A 12408-nucleotide genomic window follows, 5' to 3' on the forward strand; every position below is an offset into this window, starting at 1 on the left:
TTTCGTCCAAGTCATCATGTGGAATAACATAAGTATGTACGTGGTATATACGTACTAACATGACAATCTTATCAAGTCCTACCTACGTGATTTTAACAAAATAGTTTAATTATGATTGAAACCTCATCGTGATTTGAGAAGTAATGTAACGTTAATACGCTCTTGAAATTATATTGTAATGCGCCTCGTGTTTGTGTTTACAAAACATTCTGCACGTGCTCTCATTTACAAACAACAACCACATGCACTTTACGATAATACTGCACATTACATTGGAGTACTAGAAGTAGCAGAAGACGGAGACATCAGACGCTTACAGTCACATGCCGAGGGAACAGCAGCGCCACCGCCTCCCGGAACTCCTATATAACGGAAAGGATTTCATGAATAGTCATCAGTAGACATCAATTCAGAGGCGGCTGATAGAAAATCTTGAGTGCAGGAAGCATGACCATTGACGCAGAGAGAAGAGAAGTCGCCGTGACATATCAGTAAACCATGCGGTGTTAACTGAGGTGTGTTCACCAACAGTGTGGGATCTCAGTGCTGAGATACATATTAACTCTGCAAATAGCCTATTAGAGAAGAGAAACTGCTTTTCACTGTGTTTTAATAAAGGAACAACCACAACACACTTAACACAGACTGCTTCCTGTGGAAATAGGCATTGTTTTCCGTCGGCTGGACCCCCTATTTTGATTTAAGATTCGCTCTGGCTGTATAGGCCCTTGGCGACAGTCGGCTGAGAGGAACACAACACTATCTCCCCTCCACAGCATAGAGAGGCATCAGACGCAAACAATTAGAGACTAATAGATCCTTTCAATGATCGAACTTTCCATGGAGTGCACTAGTGACATTAAGTGTTTACAGAAAGTGTGGTCCTTTTCAGAACTAAAATGCTAAGTTATACTAATCATGCCGCGTCCAAAAAAGAAAACTCCAACAAGGAAAGCGCAAGACGGGATGGAGCGAGATGAAGTTTCCTACGAGATCACCGACCGAGACGCCACGGAAGAGTTCGACTTGTCGTTGACGCTGGCCAGCATAAGCGGCAGGTTCAGAACCGGAAGAGACATTATGGACCTAGTAGCAAAGAAGATGGGCCTAACAAAATTTGATAAGAGTGGACACAGACAAATTACCTTCCTTTTCCCCAATCTTGTTACGAAAAACATGTTCCTTCGTCTATTCAGAGCATGTGGGTTCGGCTCACAAGCATACTTAAGGGAAGATGAAGAAGCTACTAAAACAGAAGAAACGCCCACCATTAGGAATATGACGTTCAAGATTACGATAGGAAGAAATCAACTGCGCATAAACAAGATACATCCATAGGGGAAAAACCCACACTAAGAAGAACCGAAGAGAACAGAGCTCTAGAAAACGCAGACGGCTTCGTCCTTGTAAAACCACGAATACAGAAGAAATAAACCATCCAAGAAGAAAAACAAAACACCCGGGCCCTTTCTAGGACCAAACACCCAGAGAAAGATAGAAGACAGAGCACCGACCACCCTACACAGCAAAAAGTCAGGACCACTCTTCACCCCTGCCACCAATGGAGAAAACAATTACGTACCTGTAACTGAACCGGAAACCAGGAGCACGAAGAAACAAACCAGAAGAAAAGGCACCACTTTCACCTACATAGTAAAAAGTGTCCCAACCAACTTAGATGTGCAGGAAATAAAAAAATGAAATTAGGAAACAAAAACTAAATATCCGAAATATTGCCAGGATCAAAACTGGCAGAGGTCCCAACCAATTACTAGTAACCGGAGTGAACATATAGCAAAAACACTACACACTAGAGACATCCAGGACACTCCCCAGGCCGGTGCCATGGCACAAGTGCTACCAGTATGGATATCTCAAGTACTGCTGCAAAGTAGAAGCAACCGCTGAGGAAAGGGACACAAAAAGTGCAAGAAACCAAGAAAGAACAACTTCTGTGTCACGTGCATCAGCGAGCCACACCGTACTGGTAGCAGTAGCTTTCCAAGGCGACCAAAAGCGCAACAATCAGGAAGATCACCAACACTAATAACAATAGATGACAAACCAAACCCAACTACTGGCTCCTTTCAGAACAACCAATCACCACAAACAACCACATCCAGCACAGCAGAAACATTCGGCAGTGACGTGAAGAGATGGATAAAAGAAGAAATTGAAATAGCCACATACAAAGTAGTAACGTGGATGGCATACGTACTAACACCAACTGCAAACCAACGGCAACATAAAAACCTAACCATAGCCGTTCAATGAGCATCTAGAAAAAAAAATCGGAAATACAATCAGCGCAATCACAACCACTACAGGCAAATTCTACATCAGCAGAACTTACGCTGATACTGTCAAGAGAAATCCAACCACAGACAACACACCAGCAAAGTAGAAGGAACAGTGCGGGGATACAGTAGAGAGCAGGGGTAATCAACGCAACTGTGACTAGTGCAAACCGATGAGGACCAGGCGAGTCCATGAACAATGATTATACAGACAAGCATGCTTAAAAAAATTACAGTATCCCGCTAACAATACACGTTTCCAATACAGAAAACACAGATAGTTTAACAATAAGAGATAATTTATTAATTTATTTTTACAGACATGTTTACATGGATTTATGCCACCCTTCAATTGTGATTTCGCCATGAATATGCTTATGCATGCAGCATGACCCACAGAGTTTTTTCCCCCTGGTTCCCAGGTTTCTTATCATTCTATCAAAACAAAATAACCTTCTCTCGCTCTTTCATATCTTTTTCGTCTTTACCCTTCTTTATTTCTATCTACACAATTATAGATTCGAGAGTAAATGTATTTCGTAAAAGGTAGAAACCGCTGCATACAGATATTTTAGTGTATTAATTGCATGTGAGGAGTGGCATGCAGACAGATGGTTGATGCCTTACTCTCTATCAGGGCGCGGGCTTTCCTGAGGCGCGTCATTTTTCCTAACTTTTATGTTCCTTTTCTTTTCAGAACAGTCACCAGTCTGTGATTGGTCACCACTCTTAGCTTGCCTGGAGCTCTAAGAGATATCCAACCCAAAGCTTCAAGGTTTGCTTTGGAACTCTAGACTTTTCCTTTTCTTCTGCTTAGCTTGATTTGGAGCTCTGTCGGGATTCCCAACTTCAGTCATTTAGTTTACCCGGAGCTCTGTGACTCTTAACACCATCTCTGCTTGCATCGGAGCATTGGATATTTCTAATCCACTCCACCTAGCTTTCTACGGAGTTCTGTTTAGATCCTGCACAGGCTGCACAATACTTGGGTCACTTTTTTTTTTTTTTTTACCTTTTATTAAAAATTCATTATTGTACTATTGGAGACGGGAAAGGAGACATACACGATTGTATAAATTAAGTACACTTAATTTTAAACCAAATTATAATGTGCAGTCAGGACCAAAATGATTGTCGAATATCTATAAATATGTTGCTGTAAGAACAGAATTTGATAATGATTTCGCTAGGCATTTCTTATAATGTTAGTACGTTTATAATAGGCAAATACATGTATGTGGCAAATTTCATGTCGAAAGAACAGTAAATAAGAACAATATAACGAAGAAAATATTTTAATGTCCACTTAGCGACATTTTGCTTTACTCATTCTAATTTTCGTATTTCACAAATATACACGAAAATCGCCGATTATACACATTGTAACAATATTGAAAGTACCCTGAAAAATCATTATCAAATTATATTTCCACAACAAGGCAGTTCTAGATATGCGACAATCATTTTGGGCATGACTGTTCCTAAGTATATACGGCCACCTTCGTTAATCCCTTATTCATTCACTCTAGATGTCACTGATGCTGTGCTCCTAGTTCCCAGGTAACTTAGAATAATACAAGTAATAATATTTAAGAATCTACCAACCATTGACAGACCCAGAACAATTTAAAATAATACAATGGCTTCTCTCTCATCCTGTGCATAATATATAATTTACACTATACTTTCAACAAATTTATGCAAGAGAAGGTCGCAATATGGAAAGATATATTCAACAATAGATCAACCTTCGTCATATTGAGAATGTAAATTGTTATTGCAAGTTATAGTGTGTATCTTTGGCTTGCAGTGATGTCCCGTCAGTTTTATTAAGGTTTAGAGCATTCATTTCCATTTGGATCTTTTATGATGTCTCAATGTGTTGATCCCATTCTCACCAAACTACAGAGAGGAAACAAGGAATGCATGTAAATACTCTAGTTGATACAAAGCAGTGGTGACAGGCACATATCAATGGTATAGTACAGTTGTATTGAAGATACACAACTTATTGACCACACCATTCGCACACTGTTAACACTTATTTTATTTCATCCTCAAAGTATCATTCCTTCCCCTGGTTTGTTCGTTCTATTATCTTCGTCTTTCCTCCGATCGTAAAAACGTGCTCTGCGTCGTACGTTGGCCAATTGGAACTCATTGATTAAGTGTCCTACTAAGATGTAGGACAAAATTGGATGGATGGAATGTGAACTAGCAGATGAAACGAAGGTTATGATGCAGCCTTGTCGTATGGCAAAGGCTGCGGCTAAATAGATGCGAATGAACGGTAAATATTCCTTCCTTTTCGTTTCGTACAGTAAGTGACGTGAGTACGTACAAACACGTAGTAACACCTCATCTGTCTAAGTTGCTACCAGCGCTTAACCCTTTATGATTTCCACTTTTTGAGGTAAATTTTAGACTTACACTCAGCTACTGCTTCCTTACTACTTATCGTAGAATAATGGTTCATACCTCGTTTATATATATATATATATATATATATATATATATATATATATATATATATATATATGTATGTATGTATGTATGTATGTATATATATATATATATATATATATATATACATACATATATATATATATATATATATATATATATATATATATATATATATATATACATATATATATATATATATATACGAGGACAAGTCAAAAATTATCTACACTTTTGTCATAACTTTTCTTACATTGTGCACTTTGTCTTCTGTCCTCGCATATTTTATTGTTATACTGTTATGTAATCCTGTGAAAGTATGATCTTAATTCATCCATTTTTCTTCCAAAAGGAACAACGAGCATTGATCCGATTCCTCTAGTCGGAGGGTGTCAAAGGGTCAGACATTCATTGCAGAATATCATCGCAATATGGAAAAAGTGCACTATCACGGAAAACTGTGTTTTTGTGGCTCGAGGAGTTTAAAAGTGGTCGAACAAGTGTAACGCATGGAGATGGAGCAGGACGGCCATCAAACTCCACTACAAATGACAACATTGAGCAAGCTCGAAAGATGGTTCTAGTATATAGGCGAATCACTATCTATGAGGTAGCAGCTGCTTTGAACATCAATCATGGCTCTGCCCATCAAACCCAGGACGCTTTGCGTGGTTGCCGATTTGCCTCAGATTTAGACGTGCAAGGTGCGGTGCAAAACTGACTTCACGACCAACTTAAAACCTTTTATTTGGAAGGAATACCTACGCTCGTTGACCGTTGAGCCAAGTGCATTGATAAGGAGGGAGATTACTTAGAAAAATGATGTGCATAGTATAACTCTAGCTTCATGTAAATAAACTGTAGAATGAAAAGTGTAGATAATTTTGACTTGCCCTCGTATATATATATACTTCAAAAATATACTGCGTCATTACTATTTAATCTAGAGTCATGGTTCAAACACGCCATTTTCTTCAGTATAACGAGTCCTTTCCAATGGTTTCACTCGCATGTCCGTATCGTACACCTGAACCGGAAAAATCGGGAATACCCGGATTCTTTTGAAAAAAATCCCACCAAAACACTTTGCCCCTTGGGCCCGGGCCTGGGTTTACATAGGAATCTGACTTTATTCAGAAGAATACATTGTTATATACATAATGTGTGCACAAAATTTGATTATTGCATCTTGAAAACAAAGAACAGAAAAAAGATTGTTGAAAGTCTGAATTATATATATATATATATATATATATATATATATATATATATATATATATATATATATATATATATATATATATATATGCATATTGTAAAAATTTACTGCGTACTTGTTACACCTAATTGGTATTTGCAACTATGTACCACAAGTATAGCACTTATATACCTGGCTCAGTTTCGCACTCTAAAAGTGATTTGTTTTCATGTCGTCACTCGGGACATATATTTGTCATGTTCTAGGTACGTCCTTTAGGAGCATACTGTTTCAGATACCCTAACAGCACAAGATATGGTAGGCATGCTACATTTAGGTGTTCTAAATTCATCTCCCACATTTGATGCATTTGTTGCTTCTTTTTTTTTTTTTTTAAGCGATTGTGTACTAGAAGCAACAAACGCATCAAAATTTATTAGATGGCAACTGTCGCCGATCATATGAAATGAATATGGTAGAACCATGAAATAAAGTAAATATACACCCGTCATTTTGTTATAAAATTACAAGGCGGGCAGATTTTATCTGATACCAAACGGTTATCGTCGAATATACGTGGTTAAAGGATCATTCTGATTAGTCTAATTCAAAAGACCTCAACAATTTATCCCTCTACAGGCGACGTTCTTTCATCGCCTCCGTGGCCAAGTCGGAAGAGTGCGGTGCTAGTAATTCAAGGGTTTGTAGTTTGCGCCCACTCAACCCGGGGTATTTTTTCAATGGTTTAAGGTGTATTTTAGACTCACCTTAATGTAAACACATTACGCATATAGGCGACTTAACATATTTTGGGGAAGTAATTTAGCGGTTCATTGACGCTTACGGCATGGGAACATACCTAGAACATACTACGCACGTTCCTCAGGTACATGTCAGGCATGTGCCTAGGGGCGGACATAGACTGTGACTATCACTTGTCATCCGTGTGGTTTCTCTCTCATAGGTACACTCATGTCCAAAATTATTGTCGCATGTCTATAAATATGTTTTTGTAGTAATATCGTTTGATAACGAAATTTCCCGGTATTTATTATAATGTAAGCATGTGTATAATCGGTGAAGACCATGTATGTGGCAAATTTTATGTCAAAAGAGCAATAAATAAGAACAATAAAACGAAAAAAAAAACACTTTCTTGCCCATTTAGCAACAGTTTGTTTTATTCATACTAATTTTCGTATTTATAATTCTTTCCCTATGAAATTTACCACAAATATACATTTCCCGATTATACACATAGTACCAGTATTAAAAGTGTCCTGCAAAATCATTATGAAATTATATTCTTACAATAAAACAGCTATAGATATGTGAAAATCATTTTGGGCATGACTGTACAGAAGACACAAACTGGGCACATTCACATGTACCTGAGAGAACATGATATGCATATGCCTGCTATGTACTTGTGCTGTTAGGGAATAAGCGATCAAAGACGATACCACGCCATGGTATGAAAATATACCATAAATCCTAAAAGGGTTAAAGGAAATTCAAACTGTTGCCATCAAATGTTATGAACGTTGTCCCTTAGCATCAAGACAAGCAGCTAGACAAATTATTCACAATGGGTTTCCGAGGCTCAAGGTAAATAACTCAATAGAGAATTTAATAAGAATTTACGTGTAAGAAGAAAATAATCTTGATATCTAACAAATGTAGATAAGTAGTCTAAGAAATTGTGGTTTTGACGAGTCATTATTTGGCTAACGTTGGTGGATCGATAAAGATTGCAGGCAATGACTATTATGAAAGTAACTATTAATGTAAATTTGTTGAATAAAATTATATTATCATTAATATTAGCATCTCCAGTAATTTAGAAAATTTTGTGATTTTTTTTTGTATTACATCTTGATTGTGTGCTGGAAAATAAATAAATAAACACCAGTTAAATGCATACAACAAGATGGCGTGAAGCCTGAAGGTTATGTAAAGTTCGGTGAGGATAAATTAAGATATTCAAACACGGGTAATGAGGCAAGTTTATCTTTCTTAACATCAGCCTAATTCGACTCATTTGAAGTATTTTACAAGAAATGTTTCACGCAACAGCTAAGATAATGTTATCACACACATATCACTCATTCATTTGAATTAATTTACACCTTAAATTTGCACTAGTGAAACATATCCTTAAACAGATCTTATCATTCGAGTTGTATAACATTAGTCTCCCTGCCCAGCTCTGCTTGTGGCCTCTACTACTTCAGTGGAATTGAAAAAACACTGTGTAGAGAACTTTTAATCTGACCTTAGCTCCCTCAAGGCCGTACACAGAAGGAAATTACTTCACAAGAAAAGTTTCATTCTCGCTTTAAAGCGTCACGGCATTTCACACAAGCCATTCGTAGTGTGACGAAGTTAAGATTTATGTATAAAATAGGAAATAAAGAGAGAAAAAATCGGTGTAAAGAAAATAGCTTAACTACTTCCTTGGTTGCGATGAATACTACAGAACTCATCAACCAGAAACTGTGAATTTGTGCACGTGGAAAAACAATTGCTTAGTTGGAGTTTCTTTGGTAATCCCATACGTAGTACCTCGGACCTTCTTCTTCTTCTTCTTCTTCTTCTTTTTCATTATTATTGTAGATTTGGATTTAGCAATGAACATGTCAGCTTCCTGCTTGTTCAATAAAGTTTATGTCTTCCTCTCTTGGTAACAACACTCGCTATTATTTTCTGTTATCCCTTTATTAGTTTCAAGCCTCGAAAGGCGAGAAAGAAGTACATATGGTAGTTGTGAAAAATCGAACTCGAGATTTCAACCTCTAACCAGTTGAGAATGCTTCATGAGAATTGTCAGAACGAACTTAAAAAAGAATGGAAAGATGGTGCGGGAAGGATAACTGTCATTGTTCGTAGATGTAAATCTTTTTATCCGCACCTTCTCTTTTTCGCAAAAAAAAAAAAAAAAAAAAAAAAAAAAAAAAATGGCACAATACCGTCTCTCTATGACTTACAGTTCTCGAGATATGGCTGCTTAACCCTTATCCGGGCAAGACATTTTTGTAACGTAAATGGGCAACCGGGGCCTGTGAGGCCCAGTATATATTTTAAGTGCAGAATACACAAAATCAATGCCTATTGTCACTTACTGTTTAGACTAGTCTAGAATGTAGTCTAGAATGTACTGGTATATATTTTTGTCAAGTAGCGAAACTTCGTGTCACGCTTTTGTAAGCTAAGCAGAATAGCAAATCCGGTCCAGACATTTTTATAACGTAAACGGGCATCCGCGGCCTGTCAGGCCCAGTATATATTTTAAGTGCAGAACACTCAAAATTCAATGTCTGTTACCGCATACTGTTCCGACTAAAGGTTACAATAGTCACGTGTTCAATATATAATTATGTGACAATTTGATCTAATATTTGACAGGAATTTCACTAAAGTTATACGGGGCCTCCTAGGCCCCGGTTGTCCGGTTACGTCAGGAAAATATTTTCAAATTAAAAAAAAAAAAACATTAGCTTTACCAACTCAATGTTCATGATTTTAACTTCGACGAAAGATAGAATAATTCAGTATTTTATGTCTTCGAAATATGTATAGTTATTGAGAAATTTTAGAAATATGAAGCTACTGGGCCTGGGAGGCCCCGGTTGCCCGGATAAGAGTTAAATATCTATAAATGTAAAACATTTTGGCCAATATCTGGGAAACGGTGAGCAGTTGCCGAGTAGACAGTTAATCAGTGGGCACTAGTTACTATTTGGTATTGAAATATTCGCCATCCTCTTAGGTATTGATCATCAACACCAATATGATCTCTGTGTGATTTACGGTTCCCGAGATTTGGCTCCTTATATCTCCCGTTACCGGAACTATCTTTCGGCCAATATCACGGGACCGGTAAGTCATAGAGATATTATATTGGTATTAATAAATCCCTAATAGAAGTTAAACATGTTCGCACCGATATTAATTTAAGGCCACTTTTCAACTGACAATTGATCAAATCAATGTTCAGTTGGACAGTGGTCACCGGCTACTATTTGCTACCAAAATATTTACCGTCCTCTTATGTATTGATCAACATCAATATCATCTCTCTACAACTTATGGTTCCCGAGCTATGGCTCGTTAAGTATCTAGATATTAGCCATTTTTTGGCCAATATCACGGGAACGGTAAGTCATAGAGATGTTATATTTTCGGCCAATATCTTAGGAACGATAAGAGTGACGCAAAAAATTTAATCACTTCATCTGATAGTTTTTGATGCTCTATCGAATGCAGGGTTCAAAATTGAAAAAAAAATCGCAAATAACAGACAGACGGACAGACAGACATAGATAATTCAATAACGAACGTTTTAATTTCGTTGAAAATAAGGTAGCTTACTTATGAGTATTTTTTAATGCAATTTTCGTAAAAACGTCTCAAATTATTTTGTTTATGTTTCATAAATTAATTTTCCAAAAACGACCCCATTATATGCTATAAGTCATTTCTCTGGAAAAATCCAGAAGGGGTATTTTATTTGTAGGGTAAGTTTTCTTTCGAATGGTTTTCTCAAACAAAATTCAGGCGATTTTGTTCATATTACAAACATAAATATTTAATTAATAACCTAACGATATAGTATATCTCATTTGTGCTGAAAAAAAAAATCTACGAATTATTCTTTATCTTTGGGGGGTTAGTTTTTTTGGGCGATTTTCTAAAAAAATACTTATGCGATTTTGTAAACATTTCATCCTGACAGTATGGCATAGCTCACTTGTCTTAAAAAAAATCTACTATAGATATTTTATTCTTGGGGAATGTTTTTTTTTTTACGATTTTCTCAAAAAAACGGTTCAGGCAATTTTGTTAATATTTCATAAATAAATATGTCATTAATAACTTTATGATATGTGTAAATTACTTCTTACGAAAATAAAAATCACAAGGGATAATTCACCCTTGAGGATGAGTTTCTTTCCAGTATATTTTCTCAAAAACGAATCGAGTGATTTAGGTCATATTTCGCAAATAAACTTTTCATTATAATGCATATAATGTTGCATAAGTATCTTCTATGATGATATATACAATGGGTAGTTTACTCTTTTTATTATTATTATTATTTTGCAAAGTAGTATTCACGTAATTTGTTATTATTTTATAAACAAATATTTCATTAATAATCGTAGCATATGGCATAAGTTATTCCTTACGGAAAAAAAAATCTGCAACTTTGGGAATAATTTTCCTTTGGGCAAAGTTTTCCGCAAACGCCTTAGATTTTTTTAATGGATCAAGAAAACTTGCATTAATAACTGCCGCACAACACGATTTAGTTTAAGAAATTGGAGTGAGAGAGTTTAGTGTGGTGGTTCCTACCTTTTATTTTTTTTTTTTAACGTTCATAATTAGGCATGTTCGAAATCCTCACATTACATATAGGAATATTAGCGCAAACTTTGTTGTTGTTGGGTATGACCATTTGGTGCTGATGCCCAACATCCACTATTTTTATCTCTGACTTCATTAATTTCCTTCTTACAGAATCTTTATCATATAAGATTATTATTATTATTATTATTATTATTATTATTATTATTATTATTATTATTATTATTATTATTATTATTATTATTATTATTATTATTATTATTACGTACTATTGTTTGCACTTTCAAATTGCTCTTCTGATATTTGTCAAATTAGAGATTTTGTACCGCCTGAAGTTATCGAAATTTCATGTCATCTAGGATCATAACGCCAGTTTTTTGGTTTAAATTTGTTGAGCTGATTCTGAGAAATGAAATGTCATATTAGTTTTGACCAAATTAGTTCAGACCTTGATTTAACTCTGTGTTCCTTTAAACGTGCGTACGTCCTAAACGGCACAGTTTCCGAGCGAGAGGCTGTGGTAAACGGAAGGGTAGCAAGCAGATTCAGGAATTAAAAAAAAATGATTCCCCAAAATTGTCTGGAGTAAAGAAAATGGAATTTCTTTAGAAAACATTAATTCGTCGTCTGTAAGTGGATATTGCAATTGGATTCAACTTCGCGGGAAAATAATAAATGATATGTGTGGTTCATCAACCACAGAGGAGAGCTGACAATGCTGATTATAATTCGGTCGAACGGTTCCTGGACCAATAGATGATATCATAAAACCAGTGTTGTTTTACAACGTATTGTTATTATATAAAACAATTTTGGAAGGTAATAGAAGATCAAACATCTGAAGAACATACAAGTAGGATGCATTAAAAAAAAGAAAAATCAATAAATTCTCTTTATAGACAAAACTATTTTCTTTAGATAATCCAACCTTTTACCAACTAAATGGTGAACAAAAAAGCTAATTGCAATTTACTCTAGAAAAAAAATCACCTATATCTTCCCGAATTCTCATTCCACCATATATTTACTGCAATTGGCTTTGTATCGGACAAACACTGCATTGGGGGTTTTCTCGGGGTTCGT

Source organism: Thermobia domestica, chromosome 6, assembly GCF_964235325.1.
Source record: "Thermobia domestica chromosome 6, izTheDome1.hap1.1, whole genome shotgun sequence".
Classification (NCBI taxonomy): domain Eukaryota; kingdom Metazoa; phylum Arthropoda; class Insecta; order Zygentoma; family Lepismatidae; genus Thermobia; species Thermobia domestica.